The sequence below is a fragment of the Bombus huntii genome, chromosome 1 (assembly GCF_024542735.1).
Source record: "Bombus huntii isolate Logan2020A chromosome 1, iyBomHunt1.1, whole genome shotgun sequence".
Taxonomy (NCBI): domain Eukaryota; kingdom Metazoa; phylum Arthropoda; class Insecta; order Hymenoptera; family Apidae; genus Bombus; species Bombus huntii.
Genome location: NC_066238.1, coordinates 2,936,093 through 2,959,592, shown reverse-complemented (window position 1 = coordinate 2,959,592; position 23,500 = coordinate 2,936,093). Strand labels below are relative to the sequence as shown.

At 37.9% G+C, this 23,500-nt stretch overlaps 1 protein-coding gene and 1 long non-coding RNA gene across 3 annotated transcripts in view; one reads left to right on the top strand and one right to left on the bottom strand.

The window, feature by feature from the left end:
- The window catches only part of LOC126871665 (glutamate receptor 1), a 336,987-nt gene that overhangs the window by 263,747 nt on the left and 49,740 nt on the right, over positions 1-23,500 (bottom strand). The window lies entirely within an intron of this gene.
- On the top strand, positions 6,209-9,454 carry LOC126872653 (uncharacterized). Its single transcript, XR_007692082.1, has 2 exons — positions 6,209-7,210; positions 7,269-9,454. It is a non-coding gene; the product is annotated as an uncharacterized LOC126872653 (long non-coding RNA).

Genomic DNA, 23,500 nt, shown 5'->3' with positions numbered 1-23,500 from the left:
TAAAGGGATATGACGATAATAACAAAGTATATGTAACCATGTTTATGTCTCAATAAAATTATAATCGAAAGCAGTTACATGTTTCTAGTAATTGCAGAATCAAAATAAGTTTGATGCCAGTCATTTTCACAGAGCGAAGTGATCCGCATTTTGAAATTTTATTTGACGAAGCGCCTAATTGACGCTTATTTATATTATACGACTTCGTCAAGTTTCTCTACTCTTTCGTTTTGTGGAGTTAACCGATCTGTTAAATAAACAACTGAAACAAAAACAGACTTGACAATTCACCGAGGACCATGACACCTGTAGCTATATTCATCGCGAAACACTTGCGAACGACAAACGAAACGAGAGCTATTTTAAAAGATCTACTTTTGCTGCACGATCAGAACCGCGAATAAATCAAGCCTCTATTATGCGATACATTAAAACGTTCGAGCACAATGCCGACAAGCGAACGTAGGCCGTTATTTGTTCAAATTACCAGGTTAAATATCGAGAAGCTGGATCGGTCGAATGGCGTTTGTTAAATTCTAAATACTGTCGAGTGTTGCATTATCCGCCATCGATACGTTTCGCTATAAAGGCAGCCATTGTTTCCTCCTCGATGTTATTACGCATTGTCAAAGTAGTTCCGCATTTTCTCTTTAACGAGATACCGTAGTATCGGTAAATACGATATTCCCAACGAGCTGGTCGTCGTTCGTAAAATCGCGTCTGTGTCGGGTGAGGTAGGAAGGAAAACAAGTTCAGGTACAATAACAAGTTAGATACGACCGCTTGGATGAAAACGAGTATATTTGACGATCTTCGTAACGAACTCACAATGCAGCGTGCTGTGGAAACCGGAATAAATAACAATCGAAATAATTATTGTTCGATTCTGATCTTGTTATTCTATGATATCATTAGTCTGTAAGTAAGCGATATAAATGTGTCTTTATAGAAATCGTTTGTAAGTCAAAATCTAATCGCTCGAAAATTAATTCAGTCATTCGTTGTACATTTTTATTTGTTAATTCTTGCTAAACAGTGTCTTGTATAGATTAAACATGGAAAATTTTGGCAAGGATATGTGTAAGTTTAATGTCCAATTAAAAAATTCCTTTCTGTCTTCAGGAAAAAGTTTCAAAAAAGCTATTCAAACCATACTGTAATTTCGATCGCTCTGTGCCAACAAGGTGTTGTATTACGTTGCTATGTAATCTTTTTCTGCTACAAACTGTTACACTCGGTGTTCTTTTTAGTGAAATCCATTTGTGACCGCGGATTTCCGACCACGCTTCTTCCAACAAAATATTTAGAGTTCAACTCGGTTCTTTAGTAAATGTCAGCAAATGTCAGTAAATATCTAACGAAACGGAAGGAAGGATAAATAATTTTTGTATTACACTTACAAAAAATGTAAACATTGTTCTCGGTATCAGCGCTATTTACTCGAACGTCATTGTGTGTGGTTAAACAAAGAGATGGATATTCAAGGTATTTCAACTGTGCTGGGAAGTAGGGAAAATAGTAACACAAACTTGATAAACAGACTTTTCTTCGCCTCGAATCTCCTGATATCAAGTTTCAGGAAAACCTATACAGGCATTCATATTACATGCACATTGTGGAGGGTGTTAGATCTTAAATTCTACAACTAAATTATTCATTAAAGCGCGAAGAAATAAATTTTCTTAATTCTTCTCTTCCGTAAATTGTCTTCAAGGATTATCTATTTACTCGAATGATCCTTACAAACGTTCTATGTTTGTCGATACAATTATTCATTATATACAAACGATACAAATAAAATTCTACTCTATACAGATAATACAGATATATTCTATATTTTTATCAATCTTCTCATTGTCATATTACTTCTGTGTATTATGTCTAAAAACATGAAACAGAATATTGTAGCTACGTTTCTAAATATCAAAATGTTTGTATGAAATCACTCAGTGTGATCACGTAATCGAAAAGTGAAAAAAAAGATTATAGACAAATGTTTATGGTTGTAATTATGAGTAATATAGAATTACGTCAGGTTTTACATAATATAATCATATATGGGCGCGTAATCTTTCTTTTCTTTTGAGACGCATAGAAATATCTTTCGATTGTGTTAAACTTTATATTAGATTGTCCGAACAGTGTCTTTCTTTCGCAAACGTGTTTTTTACAACAATGCACTTTCATATAAACGCGAAACCAAGTGTGTGAAATGTCGCGACGTTTATTTCAACAGAACAAGATGGATTGTACGTAATTCGACAAAATAATATAAAAGAAAAAATTTGTTTATTGTGCTTCTATTATTTCCTCATAAAACGAAAGGAACTTGTCGGACAACCTAATACTTGGACTCGTATAATGAGAGCATCGATATCAGAACAAAAGCATCAACGTACAGACGCTCTTTGAACTCGCTATTACATCTGTACGCAAGGACATTTGATACTTTTAGAAATATTGAAATCATAAAATCGACACGATAGTTCGTTACAGCTACGGAACGACTACAAACAAACCGATCTGTTAAACCAAAAATGATGTACGTATCTTAACTGGAAAGGCCGCGAGATGTCGAGCATAATGGCGTACGACTGGCTAGTCCGCGTACACATCTGCGTCAGACCACGGCACACCGCCACTATTTTGCATCGATTTACATAACAGATAAAACGGCCGGGTACCAGCACCCTTCCCATTGTTGAAATGGTTTCTGAATTATATTTTCGGAATCGCGATATGCATCCACGCTATATTCACATTCAAATATTTTCGGTAACGCCGATTCGGCTGGATGCGCACCGCCGACCGGACAATGGCTTCGTCTCGACTTCGTTCGCGTTGAAAAACGGCCGACGAATCCAGCGTTTCTCGCGAATTTTCCGTATCCGCCACCAAGATGACTCGGAAATCTGGTAAACGTTTCGATTTCCATCGGAATAAATTGAGAAAGTGATTAAAGGATCTCGGTCGTTTATAACACGCGAATAATATTTCTACCTCGCTGCTTATAAATATTTGGACACTTGGTTATTTGAAGATTACAGGCGAAGGATATTGTTACGAACGTTCGCGGAGAGACGCGGATGCGAGGAAAACGCGTCAGCGAGAGGCGTCAATTCTCGCTACGATTCTGATAATCGACGCCGCGAATTAGTCGTTCTCCTGTTTCGATTAACATAACAGAGGTAGTTCAAATGATTTTAACGCTGAATTAACAGAGTTTACATAACTCAAACATAAACTTGTATGTTTAACAATATTTAAAATTATAATGAAAACGTCACAAATGATTTAACGATGATACAATTAGTTTGTTACGGTAATTCGACCCGACTTTGTGACATTTCTCGATGTATTCGTTAGACCAAGCGACTTCCATTTTATTCGTCTGAGCCTCTCGATGCATTCCGTTTGAATCCTCAAATAATACTGATCGCCCTTCGACATTTTCTTTGCCTTCTCTGGGAGACGACCCCCACCACACTCGGGTCACGCCATCGTTCGCTCCTATGATCACGTATGGCACCTTCTTTGAGCAGATAAAATAACGGACCGACGACGAATCGACGTTTCTGGAACTTGCTGCTTGATGACAACTATGCGCTTGACGCTACGTTGTATACAGGGTGGTTGGGGTTAGGTGATTCTACGCGAAAAAAGAAGTCGAAAATATAGAATAAAAATTTTTCGTTCGAGGCTTTGTTTTCGAGAAAATCGACTTTGAATTTTCGCTCGGTAGGCGTGCACTTTATCACGTCTCGTTATAACGGATCTCACTGTAGATCGTTGTCTCGATGGAAAAATCTTCTTTTTTCGCGTAGAATCACCCCCTTTCCGCTTGTACCACCAGTTACTAACCATCCCGTATATTTCTTCGGTCGTATAAGACGATCTGTCTGCGACACTGTAGTACCACGAGCGAAGGTTAGGAACACGGCCTATAGTAAGCCTCGTGGTGTAACAGATATGGTATGTGAGATTTCTTATGTTGCAGAGAGCAGCAATTTTAAAATTCAGTGCACTTGCATCAGTTAATTCTATATTAACCAAATTGTTCTTTCGTTTGATTTTGTAACATGTATCTGTAATGATTATAAAAACTTGATATGTAGTTAAACATGTCTTTCTTCATTCTCTTCATAACTTTGGAAATATTGCTTGTCATAATACGTACCAAAATATCGTTTATCTCAATAGCTGTATCTGTGGCTTCTTCGACGCTTCATATCTCTAGACTCGATAGGATCTTTTAGCTATTTTATATTAAAACATTTTCCTTCGGTACTAAAGTGGTATTATAGTGATGAAGAAAAATGTACCTTTAGTGTTCTTCTCCCGTGATCATCAATAGGATTTAATCCGAGAATCAGAAGTAAGAACTTACGCGTTGATAAATACCGATTGTATTGGGTTGGCAACTAAGTGATTGCGGATTTTGTCAATACCACCTTACTTACACTGCCAACCCAATATTTTCTGTTTCGATAGATACGCGATGAGATGTTAGCATCTAGAAAAGTAAACCGAGTTATGACGATATTTTTAAATAAACGCACGCTCTTGAAAATGAAAAAGTTTCATTTCCTTAATCAACGATGTTTATTGTACATAAAATTGATTAAGATAAAGATGTACGCGATCGTTTATTTTTAGTAAAGACACAACGAAGTATTGAACGTTTGCACTTGCATTAATTTAATTTAATATACATTACAGAGTACTGTCATGAAAATCGGAGAAATCTTACAATGTCTTCCGTGATTTTATATTATCGAAAAGGACGACATGAAACTCGGTAAATAGTATCGATTCTCTTAAAGAAATTAAGCAAACTCCGAAGAATATTCTCGATATTCAAATGAGCGGTACTGGAAATGGACATTCGACGAAATTTCCATTATCGATCACCGCGCGTTCAATGTATGATTTATTAATTAATTCGATCCTTTGGCTTCAATACGAAAGAAATACACTTTTCGATTTTCATTGCTAAAACAGCATTCATCGATCGCTAAATCCAAGGAGAGGATTTTCATTCCATTTGAAATTCATCAATTCGCTTTCAACCTATGGGCTACCGCTCTTAGCGAATGATAGAATTTAATGGACTTTCATAATTAATCGCAGCTTTCTATGAATAAACTTGTTACACATTGAATAACTTAGCGCGATGTAATTACCAACCACCGTGCACGTCATCTTTTGATCGAACGTAACAAGCACAATGTAGCAGTCGACGAATCGGCACGAGATATTTCTCGTCGAGGATGGCGATAGAACAATATGACGGATGCATCTTTGTTAATGTTCCGATTTTGATGTGATTTCGTGACTAAAAGATAGTATTTCAATGTGACATAGTCGAGAGTGCAAATAATCTGTTAAGTCGAAAGATATAAACATCTTAAAAACAGCTGATAAGTTGATAAAATTTCGTAAAAATTACGGAAAGCGCGGCACGATGTATGTTAAGCTCCGAAACCAAATAAAAGGACGATCTTAGTAACATGGGAATGATTCATAACCTACTGAACCCTGTAAAAAGCACGACTTATCGTATTCTTCCTCTGTAATCTTCAAATATTTTCAACCAAAAAAATTGCGTCTAGCAACGCGGTCACAGTGGAAGTTGTTCAAGTCGAAACAAAAAGTCAAAGAGGAAAAATAAAAGGGCTAGAGAATGAAATCTGCAGTAATAAGCCGTGCTTTCAATGTAGTGGATGAACGAATGCGGATGGAGCAAAGCAAGCGGCCATAAGCTCGGATTAATTGTGTTCAAATATTAGCAAGACAGACAAGGAACGCGGCCAAAGAGAGGAAGAACCGAAAGAGAGAGAGAGAGAAAGAGAGAGAGAGCAAAAGACCGATAGTACGGCTGGGCTGTGGCTGACCCGAATCCCTGTATGGAGCTCGCTCCGCGGACTGAAAACCTGCTGGCGCAGGAAAAGCTTCGCTGACGCTTCAAGGAAATGCGAGAAAATGCCGCGGAAATTCAGAAAATCCTGCAACCTTCCCCTCCTTGCTACTTTTCGTTATCCCAACTCAGCTTAGGTCCGAGGGATCGATCGTAACGCGCCGGCATAGTTGCACGCGTCGTCATTGTTGCACGCGTCACCGTTTCGGCGATAAGCGTTTCCTTGACTCCTTGTTGCGTCGTCATCGGCCACGCCATCGTTACCACCTCCGCGAAAGAGCAAACTAATTTTCTGTCGATAACACACCACCGAATAATCCCGCGGTAATTGGTAATTTTATCCTCGTAATGTCGCGGTAAATATGGAAAGCTATTTAATCCAGGCTATCTGAAACGAACATGGAAATTCGTGAATATGTAAGTACAGCCGTGTTCAGTGGAATCGTTACGAAAAATTAGATAAACCTGTGTAATCGCTGAGAAATTATTGCAACTGTTAAAATCATGCATATTATACGAATAGAAAATTGTTTTCCTCGTAATCTACTATATTCCACTGTTTTATACGAGGCCAGTATGTATCCTAGTATCTATTAACATTATTATCTATTACGTTATATTCTTTACAAATACATAAATTACACGTTGGTACGAAGTCTGTGTTTGTTATTGACATAAAAGTAAACTATAAAGGAGCAGACATTCGAACGAATTTCCAACGACATCGACTACTAGAGGAAACCCGTTTCCGCAACAGCGGCTTATCGATTTCTCCAACAGGCGTCTCCTTTTTTTATGACATACATACGCGTCTATGACGAACATTTTATTGCTTTATATTAGATGCAACGCCATGGTCGCGCGAGCTTACGTCGATCGGCATCGCCAGATAAAAGAAGCCTGATTGAAGTGCACGGTATAACGCAAATTCTGAGGTTATAGGCACAGAAACGACAAAACCGCGATGTATAACGGCAGTTTTATGTACTGTCGTTCGATAACATAGCTAAAGAATTATTTCGTAATTGAAATTGGAGAAACTTGGGAATCCGGTTGCTAGAAATTCTAAGCCCGTACAATTTTAAACACGGCACGACATTGTAGGCGGGGAATGAGCAAATAGTTTCGATTAGAGCTTCCCTGGAGCGGCGCACGAGACAAAAAGGACGTAAATAAATGAAAAGAGCGCTCGAGTTCCTCGAACGTGTGCGCCATCGTTTCGATTTTACAACGACTAAAAGGAATTCTTGTCGTTCGATACGCGATATTGGAAAACGTAGCGGAAAGAAAAATGTAGAAAAATAGAGAAAGAGAGAGAGAGAGAAAGAGAGAAAGAGAGAGAGAGAGAGAGAGAGAGAAAGAGAGAAAGAGAGAGAGAGAGAGAGAGAGAGAAAGGGAGACGGAAGTAAAGACGATACCGTGAGAGATATCGTACGTAAATTTCAAGTGAAACTTCCCTCTGTTATTACCGTGGTATCAACGATAAAGATGTTGTGAAACATTTATGATATTTGTAGCTTGGAAACTCGTACGCCGCGATAATCAAAGCGCACTAAGAAATCACGTAATTGCGAGTGGGAATTCGCTTTTGCAAATAAACCGCGTAGACGTTCTCGTTAACAGGCGTAGCGTGGATAATGCAATGCGGATTGTTATTAATTCAATCGTTGCGAACTCAGTGTCGCGTGATTTATAAACCTCCCCTCCAGCCTCCGCTCTCGGCCGATCGATTATTTAATCAATGCTGCTTTATAATTTCACCGAATAATATTGGCTTTCCGCAGCAACGATTTATACCGCGAAAAATTCACGGGTACGGCTGTTGATTTCTGCCACGAACAATACCGGTAAATGGAAAAGAGAATTTCTGCAATGGCCTTGACTGGAAATTAGCAAAGCTCTTGGTTAGCGGATTCAGATGATCGCCATAGGAATCGCTCGAAGGTCGACGTATCTTGACCTAAAAATGAGGTTCTGTGCCGATTCCTTTCCCTTTAATCGTGTTTATTTTAAACGCGCGTCTCTTTCACACGTATTAGGAACCTTCTAGAAAAAGGAGGTGGACAGTTTTCGTAATTCTTGCTATTTCGAGATATTTAAAATACCTTTTACCAGGTATTCTAGATTCTTACCCTTTTCAATTAATTATTTAACAATTTCGATTAATTATTGCGTTATATCTTATTTTATACGTAATCTTAATATTTATGAACGATTATGAACTGAATTTACGAGTATACTTGTGCGTATTTAAGTATTAGGTTGTCCGAAAAGTGTCTTTCTTTCCCAGACACGTCTTTTACAACGATGCATCTTTATACAAACATGAAACCTAATCTGTCGAACGTTGTAATCTTCATCTTGATGGAACAAAATGGATCATACGCAATTCGATAAAATGTAAAACGGAAAATGTTGTGCATCCATTATTTCCTTATAAAACGAAACAAACTTTTCGGACGACCTAATACGTTTCTGAGACCAAAATAGTCAGACCAAAGTAAACGAACGAGCCATACAGTGACGTTTATACCACCGATCCAGATCGAAGAAACTATCAACGTTTCCATAACAAGAAGAGACGTGACATGTTCAGCATCGAGTACAGCAAATTCCCGATATCCCGGAAATAATACGCGGATTGCGTAACGATCACATCGCGTGAAACCGCTGATCGTTTCCAACGATGCTCGTTGGTCAGACATTAATTTGCTTAGTACAGACACTTGAAAGCCACGATAGTACGAAGGACCAACGTGAATTTGCAGTAAGTTCGTTTTATGGCTGATTCGGTTTAGAACTGGATGTAACAAAGGTCGTGTGTTTTGATTTGAGCTTTATAGCAATTTAATTTTAATTAATCGATGATATACAGGGATTATCACGCTCTTTCGAGTTTAAAGAGGACGTGATTTATGCACAGGAAGAATGTAATGTTTATAAAAATAGGAATTAAATAACCGGTAGTTCTAAAGCTATAGAATACGTAGATAAATTCGCGAAACGATAGAAATCAAGAAAATTCTGTGGTTTAAAATAAAATTTCCAGAATAGCAAAATTACATCGGAGGTTACCGTTTAGAAAATGGAGTTTAATAGTCACGTACGCGTGAATTTGCCTAATATCAACTAGACAAGAATAGTCAATCGACAAAAGTTCAAGTTGAAAATGTACAATAAAGCGTTTTGGTTTAAGGTTCCATTTTTGACAACAATTTCCCATAATTAAGCATCTGGAAGCTTTATTTTCTTTCCAGCACACTTTTTGGCGATCGAATCTTGCGAAAGACGCAACAACTACTTGATTAATCGATATTTTCGATCAATTCGAGCAACATATAGGTTTTTATTCCTTTACGAATGGAACGAATTTACAAAGCTGCGTGTAATTCGTATTTACACAAAACAACATGTTTATGTTTATGAATGATATCAATCGCTATATTCAAGTAACTACGTTGAACGAAGCTTAAGCAAAACCTACTTCACAACGATATATTATTAGACAAATTTCTAAAAAAAAAAAAAAAAAAAATATCGCAATCACGATTGTCATATAAATACAATTTAAAACTTCGTTCAATTAACACATAATTTTCGTTCAATTACTACCCCTAGCTACTTAAGATGGTTCAACCCTAATATACATAAAATTGATCTTTCCCTTTTAATATAAATTCCTTCATTCGTTCGAAGCATTAACGCGGGGCACCCAAAACATGCTGCAAAGAATGGCCAGGGCCAACGAATTCGCGGTAACTATTTTCCGTGTCTGCATACCATCCAGGTGCCAAGCGGTCCACCGAGAACACGATACAACCACAATACGACGCAGGATAGGAGGCGCACGCGCGCTTAAAGCCTCTAAGCACACGTGGACATAACGTGTACATACGTAGGTATGTACGATTATGCGGCAAACGTTGGAGGAACAGAATCTTGCCGGCACAGCCCGTGGAACAATGCAGGTTACATTAAGCGCATTGACGTCAAAACTTGTAACGACTGTAAAACGCAAACGCGCAAGAAAACATTACGTCTCCCCCTGCCCATCCTTTGGCTTTCAAAGGATCGAAAAGAGAAGAAACAGACGGTGGAACAAAAATTTGAAATTCCACGTTTTTGCGAAGCGGTAGAGGCTGTGACTAAGGGGTGGAAGAGAAGAAGGAGAGAGAGAGAGAGAGAGAGGGAGAGAGAGGAGCTTTCACGATTTTCATAATTAACCTATTTCAACGAGCCGCGCGCCTCGTCGACCGGAAAGAGAGGTATGGAAGCGGCGGAAAAAGAAAAAATTAGACGAATTTGTGCGCAGACGTATTATAGAATACAGCGAATTCTGGATATAAGAGAGTACATGGCCAGGACAACGGGTGCACTGGATTCCTGGCAACTATTTTCCACGTTTGCGTGGTTGTCGGGCGGTGAGCGGTACACCGAGAACGCGTTGCGACCAAAGTCGATCCACGCACAGGCTGTGCGTGTATCGTGCGATTGTAGTGTGCATACACCGTACACGTACACGTTACGCATCGGTAACCGGACGCACAGTCGAAAGGCATGGAACGAAATTTCTACACGAGAACCACAAGTACAACGAAAGAGTCTGTCTCCCTTTTTGTGTTCCTGCTGTTCCTTGTGTCTCTCTCAAATATTCTATACACGCGTTCCATGAAAAGGAGCATCGGCAGAGATAGGATTTGTATGCTGAACTTCAAAACAACAATTCCAGATTTTTTTACGGTTCGGCTGGGAGCCCTTGTACGCCGTGGATGGAAGAAAGAAAGAGAAGAGTACACGGATAGGCCAAAGAAGAAGAAGAAAAATTGAAATGCAGGTTCAGCGTGGATTATTTGGAAGGTAACGAGGTTCGAAATTGCGTTCGGATCAAGTAGCACAATGCGCGACGTAGTAAGAGGAGTATGTGACGAACGTCTTGCAAGAATCAGTTCTACAACGTTTGTGGAAGATTTAGAGAAACGTATTGTTGCCACATTGTATTAATGCTTGTTTGATATATCTTTCTTCTTTGATATACAACGATGTTTGAGATCGAAGCATTTCCTTTCATTTCGTATTTATATTATAATTTTTTAACGAGACTCGAAGATTATATGTTTATACAATATTTGTTGCTTAATAATACTCGTAAGATACATCGAGAAAATTTAGTTATTACGCCTTGCATTATTCCGTATAATAAATATTCTGTATATTCGCACGATTTCCATCTTCTATCATCTTCTACAATAGAAGTAATTTCATTCGCGGGAAATAAAACGTTAAAATAAAGATGACCTAGTCCATCCAATTATAACTAAACTTTGAACTGTAAAGACGGGTATTTCATGCCCGGGATATTTCGGCCGGGTTGAGTTTCTCTCAAGGTAATAAGTGGAAAACCATTTTTCCCCCCGGCTAAAAAGAGTTATTTGACAAAGGTTTTATGATAACGTTAATTTACTATGTTTGAAGATTTTATACGAAACTTTTTGGATTTTTCTAACAAATATTATCTACCGAAAGATACATCGCACGTGAAAGACCCACGTTTAAAAAGGTTTACGGTCTAACGATTAATATTAGAAATATTACATAGAATGAAACGAGATGAAGATATATTTAGAACAAACTGATAAGATCTGGTTGATAGTATCGATTTTTTATGTTGGACCGGAAAAATTTACACAGACGTGGAAGAACCGAAAAAAAAGGGAACGCGTTAGCCAGAATCGTAAGCACCTTGAACAATGTCACGGACAAACACAGTTGATACCTGACACCAACCCTCTGCAACGTCTTCCTTGCATTTCAAGCATCAACAGCACAATATCGAGCACACGATCTGACCATATACCATGTTATACGTAGCGCGCGGAATATCCGGTAAATAGAATGCATTCGCAGATGCATTCCACTCATACGTTAATATACGCGTAAGACAGTAAAGCAGAAACGTTGAATATCATAGTGAAACTAAGCGTTGCTACCGTAAAAGCTGGAATTTCACTTACCTTACGACAAATTCTACCGTGTCACGGTGACATTAACGCTAGAATAATTAGTTCCTAATATCGGTCTAAGTATACCGCGTATAAGCGACCATTATGATTAAAATTATATGCTGAGAACGAGGTGGGTATGATGTGTATAATCATATTTCAAACTCGATAAGAGTTAACGGTAATTGCGTGAATAACGCTAATTTTTCAAGACTAGACGATCGATATTTTTGTACGATATAAATCTGGAGATTCTTATCAATGATAATGTACGTTGAATTAATCTTTGTTATTCCATACAGTATATAAGATACAGTACAAATAAAATTTATGTTCTATATGGAATAAGCTTAGTTAATGCAATGTATATTTTAGATAGAGATAAGAATATCGAAGACGAGTAAAAAATATCAATCGTTCGAGGTTCTTGGGAATTTAAAAAATAAATTTAGACTACTTCTGTGAACCGCTGTGTAGATGCTGTTAATAATTACAAGCAGAAGAAAGTTTTTGTTGAATTTTGAGAAAATCTTAAAATTCTTATGGATGATAATGTACGTTGAATTATTCTTTGTTATTCCATACAGTATATGAGATACAGTGTAAATAAAATGTATCTCCTATATGGATTAAGCACAGCTAATGCAATGTATATTTTAGATAGAGATAAGAATATCGAAGACGAGTAAAAAATATCAATCGTTCGAGGTTCTTGGGAATTTAAAAAATAAATTTAGACTACTTCTGTGAACCGCTGTGTAGGTGCTGTTAATAATTACAAGCAGAAGAAAGCTTTTGATAAATTTAATAATTCTAGCGTTAAAGGTAGTATAATTTTACTGGACGGTATAAGTTACAGTTAAATTTGTACGTAACGAGAGATAGCACTTGAAGTAATTTAAAAAATTGTACGAAGATAACCTCCGTCCTCGTCCTTTCGTGTTGATAATATTTACCTAGCATTCAATGACCACCGATACCATAGACCAATAGCACACACATTAGTATTCGCTCCTTACACATCTGTGAGACCAAATGCCTCGTATCGGTTCATTTGCATGCAGACCATCGACGTGCTATTAAAATCAATACCAATTCGAACGCGGTCAAGTACCGTGCGCGTATCCGTCAACGTTATGATACGTATTCATCGTGTATGATCAAAAATTGGTTTCATGTATATATTATGATACGTACATAGGTGTACGCTCATTAATCAGGATCATTTCCTCTTACCATTACTTTTGGTAAAGCTTTGAGAGATGTTGCCGTATTTTCTGCGTATCCTATTTCCCTCGATATTCACAGAAATCGATGAAACTTGTTTATTGACATATTGTTCACTGGTCGTATCATGCAAAAGCTAATTGTGCGTTACACGTTGATTCTATCGAATAGAACGATTGAATTTCAATAAGTTTACGTGTATAATGTTACGTGTATAATATAATGTGGCAAACATTATTCGATAACGCTATAATAACAATTTGCACAATTTGAACGATTCAGTAAATCGATGCACCTATATACAGGTACGAGTGTAAGCACTTGCGGCGGTATAAACACGGCAAGTGCTACTGACGCATACGTTGCGTCTATTCAAATATCGCAGCCATTGTATTTTTTAATTTTATGTGTTTCGATAGAATTTTAGAAGACAAACGAAACGGCTAACAATTTGTTCAAATGAACATTCGCAGAAAGTATGCAGCTTTCGAAGAGCGATAGCCATATTTCAGCAACGGAAAATGTCTTAATAGATTAGCGACCATTTTTGTCTAACGAAGATTTCAACTAGATCCACCTATTTTTCGCTACCCTGGATACCATAAGCTCCGTCAAGAATTGGATTAAACGTAATAAGATAAACATAAAAGAAATTGCATTTTTCCTGTTAGAGGAGTTAACGAGCCATATGGATGCGCGTGGAAAGCCAAACAGTCGAACGAAACTAAAACGCATTCTGTGTAATTGTTTCGCTATCAAGAACGCCAGTACCCGTCCAAACCTTTCTGCTCGTCATCAACAACGGTCCGCCATTGGTGCGCGATCGTTGATTCCGGAACGTTTTTTTTTTTTTTTTTTTTCATCGAAAAGCCAGGATCGAGTCGATTCGATGGCCACGCGAGAACGCATCTACGCGAGCATCAAACTGCATCAAGCAGATTGCTCTATCGATCCCTCTATGCATCGAAACAAGTTAGCTACGTCGCTCGCAACATGGAAACGTTTACTTTACTACAGTTATTTTTCGCTGCTGGTCGTTGACGCGGATTCGAATCATACTCGCTCGAATCTCGATTTCGTCCGATCGAGATCGAAGTTGGCGCGCCAACAGTATTGCAAGCGCGTATACGCGATAATTGGCACCGATCATCGAAACTACCGGTGACAATTATCGAATACACGGGACCAGTAGGTGCGAGCAACTGTCTGCCGGTAGTAGCTATCAGCCGACAGGATACTCCCGTAATCACACGTACCATTAAGTCGGACTGTAGATGGATCAGTTCTAATCCCACGTGCAGCCTGGAATTTGTATCGTGTGCGGAAACACGTTTGGCCACGCGGCTAACCGATCTTATTAAACTGTTCGTAAATGCCATGGGACGCGCGCACGTACAGCTACGGTATTAGTCTCGCCGAAGGAATAGAACGACGGATTTGGCTAAATACCGTGATGATTTAACGTTGAAGGACAATACGCTGCAACGATTCTCGATGGCCACAGTTATAGGATTAAAATTAGATTCTGTTGGATTACGAACAGAGGTCTTAATCGTTTGATTTCATCGAAACCTAAAGTACTTGCGTAGAGATTCTGTGAATGCTGCATTTCTACTAGTTAAATGTTCAAGGTGTACGACATGGTCAGTGACGATAGTTACTTTTTAGAGTTTACATTCGGTGCTTTCGTCACCTGCATATCAGTATTTAGATGATACGCAGCTTGAAGAGTATTTGTGCGATTTTTCCATAGTATATGTATCTTTGTACCTTCAATTTTATACGTCTCAATAGGAAATTATAACGTTGTAAGTACACCTCGTTGCTTTAAGTGACAATATTACGACGATGAACGTCCAATAATTCCCGTGATCAGACAAATCTTGGAAAATTTTTCATAGAATTATTCAAACTCTGTTCCACCCCTACAGCGAAATCACACTATTTCCCTTCTGGGAAATAGCGCGTTGAGGACGTAATGGAAGAAAGGGCGCGAACCGTTAAAAAGCTTTCGAAACTGCGAAGAAAGGAAGGATTTTAAAGTTTCAGACAATGTATCTAGAGTGAAAACCGGAGTGGAAGATTATACGAGTATGCTTGGTAAAAGATTAATATATATAGAGAGTATCGGTAGATGTCTTGAACATATTAGGTCGTCCGAAAAGTTTCTTCCGTTTTATGAAATAATAGACGCACAACGTCTTTTCTTTTATATTATTTTGTCGAATCACGTACGATCCGTTTTGTTCTATTGAGATAGACGCCGCGACGTTTCACAGGCTTGGTTTCACGTTTATGTGAAGGTGCACTGTTGCAAAAACCATGTTTGCGAAGGAAAGACACTTTTCCGACAACCTAATACAATGAGTACTAAAGATAGTCTCGTTAAATATTGTGATTCGTTAATATAGTGGACAGTTGATTGTTCAAACATCTCGTAACTTCTATATACATTTTTAGATTGGTTTCAAATTTGATCAATATAATCATAATTGTCGTGTCTCGTTACGATGCTGGCGAAATCATAAAATCTTTTGTATTATATATAATTGTTAAGATCTTGGATCTCAATAGCCGAAAAAATGGTATAGGAACACTAAATTTACACTTAGAATTTATGTTAGAATAATTATATATTTATTTGATAAGCGATTTCAAAGTATTCATCGATACACACTTGTACGCGTCTCAGCACTTTCTTCCATACCCGACTGTTAACCGACTGAACAGTTTTTACATTCCTTTGTTTTCGAGACGCCGCGCGCACACATACTTCCACACACTGATATTCACATACAAGTATTACTACTACGCAGCTAACCTAGTCTAGCATATAAAATTATACAGATCTCAATAATAATATATAATATATTGGTAAAAAGTTTCATGATATTCTTCGCTAGAACATAGATAAACCCTACAGAATTTTATGCCTGTGCAACGAAAAAACTAATATCGACGAGGTTCGAGAAGGAAATGAAAGAGATCCATCAAACGTGTAATTCGAACAGGCGAGTCATAGCTCACATTGGAAATCTTGCATGCAAGCTCCGCATACCGACTTCGGTTAATTCGTTCGCTGACACGGGCTACTGTCTTCGTGCAGAGACGAGCATCTATCATCGGCCGGTATTCGACTGTAGAGATGTAATGACGGATCGTCTACGTCGAGTTCCGTGTATAATTCTCTCTGGTTCGCCGTACGTATGATGTACTCTCTACCCTTTCCGAGAAATCCGGATGCTGGATTACGAGCGGACGCTTTGTGAAAGCCACCGAACCACGCCGCAGATCCATGACCATTGCAATGTGTCCTGGTGCCAATCTTCGTGCATTAATATCATTCACTGGCCATCATTCAATTACGCCAAAGGGATTCACTGTTCACTGTCACGCGCCAGAACTGTATTCGCCACGTACCGACGAGCCTATTCAATTCAATATGGATATTATCGGACACGGTACACTCGTCCGACTTATCAGGTCGCCACCGATCAACTGTATTTTCCGCGACATCTATTTTTGTTCCTGTATCCGTGTTGGAAGAACTCGTGTTCGGACATCGGTCAAACTTGAAACGTGTAACAAGAACGTACGGTCAAGTATAATACACAATGAGGTAACTGACGTTAGAACAAGTAATTTATATATATATATATTACAGAGCTGTAAATAATTTAATCTTTTCAAATTCCATGGAATTGTAAGAAATAGATGAAAGAAGGAGTAATGTTGGCGATGAATAAAATTCAGAGGAAAATCTCCGAATTCTCTTTCGTAATGGTGATGTTTGAAGTATAATTCAGTAATACAAATTGAATGAAAAAGATTGCAAATAAAATGTGTCGATATTGGTAATTTTGTGTTTGTGCGTGAATTATGATATTCTGTGATAGATAACACGTTGCTGATAAGTCGTCGATAAAAAACAATGATCGAAAATAACACGAGAATTCAGCTAACCACGTTAAGAATCGAGAGGACATCGTCCCTAAAATATATTCTATGCCTTTACAATGTTTTCGCTCCAATTCTACAATGAATTGTTTGCCAGTTGCCAGCGTCGTTATTTAAAGAAAAGAGAAAAAAGAGACAAGCGGAGGAGGTAGAAGAGAAAAGATGGAATTGTTTCTACTTCCTTAAAGAAAGCATTCCAATTGTCGTTCCTTTCCGTTCCGTTCGAGCGAACAAAACAAAGCGACGAGCTCCGAGGTTCTCGGTGTCTCGAAATTAATTGTCCCCATAGCGAGGAATTATTTAACGAATCGATGCAGTTTCCCTCCGGTTCGCAATGGAGCGAGGAAATAATCCAATGACCAGCTGAATCTGGAAATTTCTCCGATTCGAATTACCATGGCTGACAACGTGACTCCGCGCGTACATGATATAAGAAGCAGCGAATGCAATGAACAGACAAACTGAACGAAAGCACGGAGAACATTTCACGAAAACATCGTTTTCTCTGTCAGTAATTCTCGTTTTTCTATTTTTCATTCTTCTTTTCCCATAATCGATAATAGAGTAATAATGCACGGCTGAACCATAAATGCGTAGAAAGAACGGCGAGCATACACGCGAGGGTAACAACGAAGATAGATAGCGACGAAGCTGCTAGAGAAGACAGTTTCGTTGGTTCGGTATACAAATTAACACTTTTTGGCACTTCGATGGAAACGTAAGTACCTCGCGTTACTGCGCCAGAAAACTCACTATTTTTTCAATCTTCCAATCTTCGCGTGCTTCGTTCGATAGAATTCTTCCTTCCTTGTTCTTTAAACCTTATGTACTATCCAAATAAACGTTAAACAAGCGTCGGAATTGTCAAGTTACGTAAATAAAACAGTATGACAATACATGATGTTAATGCAATAAATCTATGCCATTACAACGTGTATAGAACATAGAAATAAATTTATTGAGATATGTATAATTGCTAGACCAGGTTAGCTGCGCAGTAGTAATACTTGTATGTGAATATCAGTGTGTGAAAGTAAGTGTGCGCGGAGTCTCGGAAACAAAGGAATGTAAACTGTTCAGTCGGTTAACAGTCGGGTATGGGAGAAAGTGCTGAGACGCGTGCAAATGTGTATCGATGAATACTTTGAAATCGCTTATCAAATAAATATATAATTATTCTAACATAAATTCTAAGTGTAAATTTAGTATTCCTATACCATTATTTCGACTATTGAGATCCAAGATTCTCAACAAAATTAAAAGCTAATTATTGTATAAATACGATAAATCGATTGCATGGACAGTCTTGTAATAAAAGAAAATGGTCACAGCTACGAATAGTTCTGATTCTGAGAATTATAACACGTAAAGATTATAAAACAAAAAATTGCTTATGCGTAGACAGTCCACTATTTTACTTATATCTTCGACATTAGAAAACATAAGTACGTTAACATTATGCGTTTGAGAATTAAAAACAGTAGTGCAATAACAAGCACTTATCGTCTTACCTTAAATAAGATTACACGTATTTTTGCATCTATCATCTATCCTACGCGTAGTATTGGGTCAGTAACTAAATAATTACAGCTTCTTACAATACTATCCAGTAATAAGATCCGCAATTCAGTTGCCAACTCAATAGTAATAAGTGTAGGAATGCTTTATTACTCATATCCTATTCCTTATATACCTATTTTACTTATATCTTCGACATTAGAAAACATAAGTACGTTAACATTATGCATTTGAGAATTAAAAACAGTACTGCAATAACAAGCACTTATCGTCTTACCTTAAATAAGATTACACGTATTTTTGCATCTATCATCTATCCTACGCGTAGTATTGGGTCAGTAACTAAATAATTACAGCTTCTTACAATACTATGCAGTAATAAGATCCGCAATTATTCAGTTGCCAACTCAATAGTAATAAGTGTAGGAATGCTTTATTATAAGTAAATAGAAAAGAGTATGATAAATACAATATCGTTGCACGAAATCGAATAGAATACCGCGTTTCGCGTATTCGTTTCTCACTAATTCTACGTCGCAACAACACAACGAACTTCACACGACCACGACAAATTCAACTCTGACAACTTTCCACACTCATTTGTCCCTGAACAAACCTTGGTAACGCTCACAACACTCCTTGACAACGACATTAACATATCCTGACAACGTTTATAAACAATTACTCCTCACGTCACGTCCTTCCCCGACGTTACACCATACCACATAAGAGTCAATACAAAGGTATTTAGCGTCGTAATTAAAACGCTCTTAGCGTTAGAAAATTCAAACCTATTCGGATAATGAAATGTAGATTGTCTTAATTTTCCCAGTTACTGGGAATATACTTCGCCCTTATTAAGATAAAAACATAGTCACGTGTATCTATTTATTTTCACTGTAGCAGTTTAATCAGAAACATTTACAAAATACAATATATTTAGCCATCCGTTTCTGGTCGGTAGTTTTAGCGTTAAATAGGTATCCAATTTTCGTTTCGAATCAAATCGACTGTAGAAATAGCTGCAGGGTCGAACGATACAGTGGCATTGCTTTTATCTTGTTCGCGTTTAAGAAAACGAATCACGCTCGCGCCCAGAAGAGTAGAATTGCTGTTTTATACTTAAGCATAAACGTTCCGTTTTATTTCATTCTCATCGAACCGTACGTCGTGCATAAAGCTTCCTGATACGTTCTACGTGAGTCGGGTACCTGCCGTCCGCCATGAAATTCGACCAAAGCGATATAAAACGCGGCTATCCTCGTTTCCGTTTATTTTCCTACCGCAATGACCGGTTCGTTTCGCCAGAGCCACTAAATGCTCTAATGATCCAATTAGAAATCGTAACATCTACCGAGAATAGATCGCTCGAGTGGCACGTTATTTACGAAATAGCAAGTTTCCAGAATAACTCGAATGTATCGCGTTCGCGAGATCGTTGCTCGATTATGAATTTTCATCGGTGATACCATTGGAGAAGTAGCCACTCGTGGAAACGCGCAAACCTCTGAAAATTCATTATTCCGCGCTCGCGAACGAGCTTTTTTTACCTGTTCGATCGTACTTGTCCAAGTCGGCCGTGCAATAAATTCAGCGTAAAAATTCACCGACTGAGCAATCGTGCGATTACAAGAAAACGAAAAAGAAATTTATCGCTTCCTTTGAAACGAGCCAACAGCGGCAAGCCCTGTTGGTCGTTTGGCTGGCTGTCGAAACAACTATACAAAAGACAAAAAAAGAAAAAAAAAGAAGGACGTTCAGAATACACAGAGCCGCTGTTGTGCGTCATGTCAATTGTAAATAAACCATTTACCAGTTCGAGTGGCGTTTCATGAGGTCGATTTATATTCCTCTTTGATCGCCACTCGAAAACTTTCTACGATTATGGAAGCAAACAGAAAATACACCGAGTGACGTGTAGCATATGAAATCGTCCGATTGTTTCCGATATTTTAACAATGCATGATATCAACGAACCGAAATCGAACAGATTAACGATGTCCGCGCGTCTCCTTTCAAACCTTTCTCCGTACAAAAGCTGACGCGTAGGATCAATAGCACTTCGTTCTATCAGAGAATCGTCGAAAAAAAAGAGAGAGAGTTTCACAAAACACCTGTTATTATTCGCTTCCTGAATAGAATGCAACGTTCTTATCGAAGTAAACCGTCCTATACGATATCCAATTTTTCCGGAAGCTTTAAACGAAGCGAACAGTAACGACGGCTTAAACGTAGGAGTAGCAAGACAACAGACTCTCAGTCCATCTGGAAAGAAGGAAAGCATTCCGCGAAGAACATCGAACTTAAATTCGTGGCCGAGCACTCTACTTTACTCGACGGGCTACCGGTTCGTCGAACACAAGTTCTCCAGTAGCTGCCTTTTCGTGCTGGTTGCGCTCGATAGATGAACGCTAGGTGCGTGTATAAGAGCGGAACCCAGCGAGAAAGAAAGAGAAACAAAGAAGGAGGAAAAAGATCAACGAAGCTACCTACGATGCACGAACGAAAATGGAGGAGAGAAGAAGGAGAAAAGTAAAAGAGAGAAAGGATTTGGAATTAAGAAGTACCACGTTACAGCCTAGTCCGGGTCAGTTTTCCGATCGACCGATTATACTTTCGTGTCGATAACGTATTGGTCGATAATGGCTTTCAACCTCTCGAATGGTAAAGCTTTTAAAAGTTCCATGCAGACAAATATATGGAGCCTTCGTTGAAAGTTTTTGTTTCCCGTTCGCTACATATCCTTTTTACCCTTTTTCGTTTCGACTTTACCTCATGGTTTATGTCATGGTACGATATGTACATGCAATATAGCTCGGCAAAGTATTCGTACAAACTTTTAATTCTGCGCCAACTTTTTACGAATATAGTATGTACGTTATACGAAACATTCTGAAACGTCATTGGCACTGTAACGAGACACGACTATCGTGATTATGTTCCTAAAGTTCGAAACAAATCTGCAAATGTACGTAAAAGTTACAAAGTATTAAATTCGAGTACGTATCTCGACGAGACTATTTATTAAACACTTATCGTGTGTTTAAGCTGACCATTTGCGCTGTATACTGATTTTTTATCAAATATATGTCCGCAGTACATAGCTTTATATATACAATGCTCGACACAACGATATCGTTACACAAACTCTATATGCATCTTGAGATTGATTTGAAACAAGCACCAGGCAGAGAAAAAGCACATTATATCCACGTTTCATTTTGTCGATTTTCTAATTTCGACGCTACTTCGAGAAGCTAGAAGGAAATATTTGAAAAGCAAAAGTGCGGTAAATCGAAAGATACCTTGCCTTTCAAGAGCAACTGAAATCTACCAAGTTTAACAAATCAATGGGCATATCGCTATGACAACTAATATTTTTGAAATGTTCGAGAAAATGACGTATATGTACGTACATTTAATATCAAACTGAAATGAGAAAAAGAAAAATTGTTAATATAAAATTCGACGATATATTAAATTTTATAATTGCCCCTCTATAAAATATGAAGAATATGATTTATTACGTTCTTGCCCTGTGATTTTCAAATGTTAACGATATTAATCGTGACGGTCGTGTCTGAGTATCAACGATATTTCCAAATATTTTATATAATACATACGATCATTTATATACAATATATATGCAAAATATATATACGTAAAAGTTTTGTATGCTAAGTTTCCAAATACTTTCGTGAGTCGTTATAGGTTTGCAACATGACGCGTTGTTGCGAGTTTAATGGACGTCGATACAATCGCACAGAAATTGGTGATTTTGGTTTCGAATTGCGTCCTTTGATACGACTGACAATTCGTTGTGTATGCAATACATCAAACGTGACTCCGTTCTGGCACGCTTAAAATTACCTAATTTTCGTCCAGGTTACTACATTTCATCGGCCTCACCTCTGTACGGCCGCAAATAACGGTAATTTGACCGGGTAAACGTCAGTCAGCTCCGTGCAGAAAATAATTATTCGACCAGGCATCCATTCGACACCGGCATATTAAATATGCATTTACCTGGTCGCCCCTTGATCAAGCCGCGGAATCCATCATCGACGATATACTACATTTTCAAATGTATATCGCACCCGAATAATGCGCAACCCATCAGAAACTCGAGCTGATATCGCGTTATGGAAAATTAACCGGGTCGTTCGATTCTGTGGTTCGTTTCCATTACATCGCGATTTTCTTGCTTGAAGATATTTTCATTTCTATAACGCAAGATGATAGAGAATGAGCAAATTTTGGGTAGCATCAAAAGTATTTACGAGACATTATTTTTACACGTCGCTAGAAATTATAAAAGTACGTATTATTTATCGCGGATGTAATGAAAAAATGCTTTACGAATAAATATACCGGGATTATAAAAGTATATATATTCCAGGATCGTAAAATAATATTTTCGTCAGCTATCTTCTACGTATAATTTAAATAGCCACTTTTATTTACAAAATAACGCTTGGATTCCTGCGTCCCACGCATCTGTTACAAACTTACGATCATTTGAAGTTATCGGTTTCCAATTCTTTGCTCTGTGCGCTCTTTTCACTTTCACTGCTTTTTCGTAAAATTTCTTATAATTACAGCTTTTACAATTCCTTAAAGCCTACAGAATGATGGTTTATTTAAAAATTTCTACCTAATATATGTTATGTATATTATGTGTATATATGTATAATGTATATTACGTGAGTATTTTTGTCGAAAAAGTTACCCGAAATCTGACCATTTCCTGCTCCCTTTATTTGTCTTTTTCTTGTTTTTACGTCGTTAAATCGTATATCGATTTTATGGTATTCGATGTGTCGCGCGTGATAATTTGAGTAATCGCGGTTGTCGAGTAAAATTGGCAAGTCGATATATAATC